The sequence below is a fragment of the Artemia franciscana genome, chromosome 14 (genome assembly GCF_032884065.1).
Source record: "Artemia franciscana chromosome 14, ASM3288406v1, whole genome shotgun sequence".
Taxonomy (NCBI): Eukaryota; Metazoa; Arthropoda; class Branchiopoda; order Anostraca; family Artemiidae; genus Artemia; species Artemia franciscana.
In genome coordinates, this window is record NC_088876.1 from 25,483,762 (window position 1) to 25,489,761 (window position 6,000).

At 34.6% G+C, this 6,000-nt stretch overlaps 1 protein-coding gene across 2 annotated transcripts in view; it reads right to left on the reverse strand.

Moving 5' to 3' along the window:
- The window catches only part of LOC136035498 (glutamine synthetase-like), a 32,900-nt gene extending 27,551 nt beyond the window's left edge, over positions 1-5,349 (reverse strand). Inside the window, exon 1 of one of the 2 annotated variants that reach the window (XM_065717328.1) lies at positions 5,274-5,349. The gene's annotated coding sequence lies outside the window, so the exon portion shown is untranslated. Of the gene's footprint in view, positions 1-5,189; positions 5,209-5,273 lie in introns of those variants that run through there. The other variant, XM_065717329.1, reaches the window with a different exon arrangement.
- Positions 5,350-6,000: the final 651 nt, after the last annotated feature.

Genomic DNA, 6,000 nt, shown 5'->3' on the forward strand with positions numbered 1-6,000 from the left:
ACTTAAATGTTTACTGAACAATTTCCAAGTCATGAGAATAGACCCTCTACTACTATTGTTCCTAACAATTCACTGAAGTACCAGGAGGCCAACTTAACTATAAACGCTCCCTCATCACCTCAATCTATTCAAATTTTTATTCTTTAACCCTTCCGTGTAGTTCCAATTTCCTTTAAGTTCTTTCTTATGACTTTTCCGGTCACCCTCAAGGACAACTGGCCCTAGATAAATAGTCAAAACACGTCATCTTTGGCAGTATGTCATCCTTCATCTTTAGAATATGTATAGCCCTAAAAATATATATCGAACCACATTTTTTGTATAACTTACAGTCAGTCATACGAGCACATAAAACTACGTCAAGCCATTTCCTTTGGGGGGGGGGGGCATTTAATAAGCCTGATCAGTGGTTCTCAAAGTTAACTTGGCTCCTAACAAAATAGACTCTCTGAAAAAAAAATTGAATCTTGGAACCCACATTTTTGCAGTCTTAGAGAAGAGAGGTTGTAAATATTATATTCTACAACTAGATGTCTACTGAGGTTCAAGGCCTAACTCAATTGCTTGTTTTTGTGCGTTTTATATGACAGAACGACGTGTATGAGACATCATGTTTTTCAGGCCAATAAGTCAGGGAACTGCTGAGGTAATTTCCAATACAATGGATTCCCTTATAAAAGAAAAAGCTTTACAGTGGAAGAACTGTGTCGATAGAACTGTGTACTGACGAAGAACTGTCTACTGACGTTACACGGGCTACGTATGGTTTAAGGAGTTCTTGAACAAACTCCGTGTGCTTTGTGGACACACTGTGGTCTTCATATGGAAGCATTGGTTTCAAAAGTATTGTTCGAAGATTTCAAAATTATACTTGATATAGCTGTGAAAATTGTAACTTATATTAAAGCAAAACCTTTGCAAGGTCTTGAGAACTTCTATTTCAGAAACGATACATCAATATTTTAATATTGATTTAATATTTAAATCTCGATTTAAAATATTTAAATATCAATATGCGATATTTTAGTCGCGATAAATCTCTTCTTCTGATACAGAAGCTTGCTAGTTATCGATTCAAAAAGTATTGACGCGGCTCATGAAATTGCGTGGCGAAGTCACAATATACTTGGAAGGAGAAACTGAATATATTAAATATATGATTAGTTTATATAAGTTCATTCTCATGATGAGGACAATGAGTTCATTCTCAAGCTTATTTATTTTGTAGACATTTTTTTCCGACTTAAATAGCCTAAATTTTTATTTGCAAGGTTCAAACAGTAACTAACTACTCTAATTAATAACTTCAGATAAGTCAAATCATGTAATATCAAAGTAAAGACCCTCAGATAATAGGCTTTAGACCAGAAACATCCACAAAAATGGCAAAAACCTAAGTCCGAAAGACCAAATCAGGCAACTAACCATTCCAATTCATAAATTTAGACAAATTGTAATTTAGGTAAAAGGTAAAGAATACGGTAGGGACTTTTACGGTCCCTACCAGTGGTGCTGATCTCCGTTTCTTGGCCCTTCAGTCAGGAAGTGCAATGAGGGGATTAGGGCCAACCATCCTTTCCATTCGCACACCCTTCCTGTTTACCTTCTCCAGACTTCTCCAGTTAGAGCTGGGTCGAATCTGGCCAAGCTTACAGAGTCACGCCACTGACTCCCGTCCCAAACCAAATAATTGGGTACACTAAGATTTGAACCCTCGCTCTCTCGAATAGAGGATCTAAATCCTGCGTACTGATCTACTTAGCTAAGCAGACAATGTAATACCAAAGTAAATACTTCAAATAATAAGCCTCACGATCCAAACACCCACAAAAAACTAGGAAATGTAAGTCTGAAACCCGAGCAACAAACTAACCATTCTAATTCATAAGTTCAGACAAGTCAAACCCCAAAATAGCAAAATAAAAACACATCAAATTATAACCTGGGATACAAAAATGAATGAAACGGCCCCGGAATTGCAAATTTGCCGAAAATAAAGAGCTAGAATCACAAAATATAACTGAAAAGGTCTAAATCAACAAAATGCGAGCAGGAGTCTCGTCTTAAAAGTCTTCTGAAATGGAGTGACAGGAAGGGCCCCCAGAAACCCCTTCGAAATAGACTGTGGGGGAAGGATCTCGCAGGACTAGAAAAGTCAGAATTACGACTTTCAAAAAAAAATGTCATAGTTTCCTTATATTCCCATTATCTAAGATAGAATCATTGAAAAAAACGGTTAAAAAATTAATAAATTGGAAAATGAAACAAAACGACTAGTATTCCCATAGCCGAAACGGCCCCGAGATGCAAAGATGTAAAAATAAAGCTATAAAATTGCAAAATATAAGGGAATAGGCCTAAATCAAAGAAAGCCCAACAGGAGTCCCGTCTTAAAAGCCTTCTGAAATTGAGTGAAAGGAAAGGTCCCCGAAAACCCCCATGAAATAGACTGTGGGGGATAGATCTTGCAGGACTAGCAAGTTCAGGTTTCTGACTTTCAAAGAAAGGGCAGTGTCCGTATACCCATGGATTAGAAACAACATAAAGGTTGAAACTTAAAAATGCATTAGGAAGAAAATAAAATGTAATTGCAAAAAACATAATTTTCCAGGAAAAATTATAATTGATGAAAGAACTGTTAACAGAAAATCAAACAGTTCTTGGTAACGAACTGTAGTAAGGAGTGATCCGGCTCAATAGTCACCTAAACTCTGAAAAACGAAATTTTGCTACCAATACATACATCAAAAGAATTATATTTTTATGGTGATTATAAATATATAAGCTTCACCAAGTTGAGTTTTACCAATCAAAAGTTATAAGCCTCAGACAATTCGCCTTATTTTTGAAAAAAGGGGAAACACCTCCTAAAGGTCATAGCATCTTATTGAAAATCGCACCATCAGATTATGCGTAACAGAAAACACTACTGTAGAGGCTTCAAGCTCCTATCTACAAAAATATGGAATTTTGTATTTTTTGCCAGTAGAAACATCACGGATGCGTGTTTATTTGTTTATTTGTGTTTATCTCAGGGGTAATCGTATCGACCCAGTGGTCATAGAATGTTGCAAGAGGCCTCATTTTAACGAAAATTTAAAGTTCTAGTGTCCTTTTTAAGTGGCTAAAAAAAATGGAGGACAACTAGACCCCTTCCCACGCTCATTTTTTCAAATGCCACCGGATTAAAATTTTGCGATAGCCATTTTGTTCAGCATAGTCGAAAAAATCTGACTATGTCTTTGAGGACGAAATGATCCCCCAAAATCCTCGAGGGACCAGAAAATTAAAAGTTGTAGTGCCTTTTTAAGTGACCAGAAAATTGGGGGACAGCTAGGCCCCCTCCCCCACCACTTTTTCCCTCAAAATCATCCCATAAAAATTTGAGAAAGCTATTTAGCCATAAAAAGTAAAATTAATATGCAAATTTCGTTTTAATTATTCATGTACGGTGAGCCAAAATCAAACCTTGCATTAATTCAAAAGCGTTCATAAATTTAACAAAAAGACAAGTTTTTTCTACTGAAAAAAAGGAGCAAGATTAAAACTTAAAGCGAACATAAACCCCCTCATATATGTAATAAATTATACGAAAATATTTAGTCCTTACTTAAGTTAATTTTTAAGATACATATATCTATTACTAATAAAGACGTTCGTAAAAAAAAATATTAAAAGTTCTACTGGTCTTTTTAGATAACCAAAAAATTGGAGAGTAGCTAGGCCCCCTTCCCTACCCCATTTTCCTCAAAATCGTCCGATCAAAATATTGAGAAAGCCATTTAACCAAAAAAAGTTAAATTAATATGCGAATTTAGTTTTAAATTTTCATGTACGGTGAGCCAAAATTAAAACCTGCATTAATTCAAATACGTTCAGAAATTAAATATATAAAAAAAGTTCTTTTTAACTGAAAGTAAGGAGCGACATTAAAAAATAAAACAAACAGAAATTATTCTGTATATGAAAGGGTTGTCCCCTCCTCGACTCCCCTGTCTTTACAATAAAGTTTGACTCTTTCTGACAAATGTAATTTTTAAAACAATAAAAAACTTTAGCGTAAAGAGCGAGGTGTTGAAAAGGGGATAGCCCCTTTCATGTACGGAATAATTTCTGTTCGTCTTAAGTTTTAACGTCGCTCCATATTTTCCGTTAGATTTTTTTTTTTTTTTAATCACGAGAAAAGAGTGACGTGTATTTGTAAGATGCTACATCTCAGAAAATAATCTTTGGGGAAACAGTAGTTTGATACCCCGTTGAAATTAAAAATTTGACCCTTACATTTGGTGAATTGTTCAAGATGCGATTGCTCCCAGTGGCTGGGTTGGGAACTAAAATTTCTCTTACAAACTACCTATCAAAAAAGAGAGTGAAGGGCTTACGTAGGATTTGTTATACGAACTACCAATCAAAAAAGAGAGTGGGGGCTCTACATAGGATTTGTGGTACAAACAACAAAGCCGTATTGTACTTAAGCTAACTTTTTTTTTTACTTAGTTAGGTAAGTCACTGGTCCATAAAATATTAATATTTTTTAGTAGAGAAAAAATTGACCTATCGATTAGTTAGTTAGGTAAGTCACTGGTCCATAAAATATTAATATTTTTTAGTAGACAAAAAATTGACCTGTCGATCAAGTGGGCTCAGTGTAAGCTCTTCATTGAGGGAATGAACGAGACAACCCCAGTCAGTAAAAGTCTCAGAAAATATACCTCTTCAGTATCAGGCCTGCAACATGTACATCTCAGTATACCATCTCAAGTTTATTTTCTCTTTTGATGCACATCTTTTGTCTTTTCTTTTCTCACAGGAGGGGGTGCAGTGCCAGTAAAGTGTCAGTAATACTTATCTATCCATAAATGAGTCCCTCTTATTCAGTTAATTACTATGCTTTTAAACAAGGCCGTATCCATGGGGGCTAGGGGGGTCAAACTACCTCCTTCGAAATGTCTGTCCGATTCGTTAAAACGTAATAAAAATGAACAAAAGCAGAATTTGTGTATGTAAAAAAAATTGTACCCTCCCTCCCCCTTATGAAAAAAATACTGAATATTCTTTTGCTCTTATGCTTGGATAATGAAAGAACAAAAATGGATAGCTCTCATGAAAATTCAAATAGCTTCTCTTGCTCTTTTAATAACATTTAGAAAAGTAGACCAACACTTTCATATATAACACTAAGGATTTACCCGTTACAGTGCAATAATCATATTCCCGTCGAAAATATTTGGGGGATGTCTCTCAAACTAATAAAATAAAGAAATTATTACTACCGCCTTCTTTTGTGATTCCTTTCTTTAGATACCAAGAAACAAAAACTGAAGGATAATTCGCACTTCCTCTGGCAACGTAAATTATCTCAATTATCTCAATTAACTTGATAATATCCGATGTGACTCATTCTGTTTGTTTGGGCTTTTGAATCAAAAACATTTTTTTTTTCTTATTATATGAGCTAATGCTGTGTTTCTTTGTCTCAAAATATAAAACTTGTTAAATTTTCTTATTTTTTTATTGTGAAAAGAATATAATTCTATGCCTATCATCGACTAATTGCAACATGAAAACATATTAAATTATTATTCGTTCTGTAGCCATTTGCATGAAGACCTAATTTTCCTACCCTATAATGTATTAAAAGGAATAAAAAGGTGAACCAATTATTGAAATATCTAAACTCTTGTCCTAGAAGAGAAAAAAACCTTTAAAATTCTTTTTATACTCTGACTCTGGCCTTTAGAAGGCTTAGGGGCCGTTACGCTTTGGGACCATTGTTTTGGTAAACATGATTTATTATTTTATTTTTCATAGGTATTACAGGGACATGGTATAGAATAGTATTGTTATATTCGATTAGTATAGCGCAGGTTCTGAAGTAGTCGTTTTTTGCTTATTTTTTGTTTTTCTTTTGTTTTCTTTTTGTAAGGGAATCCATTGATGAGTGATTTGTTTTGTAGTTTCAAGAGTGGCTGCACAAGCCATCAGGCTGTTTGGCAAATA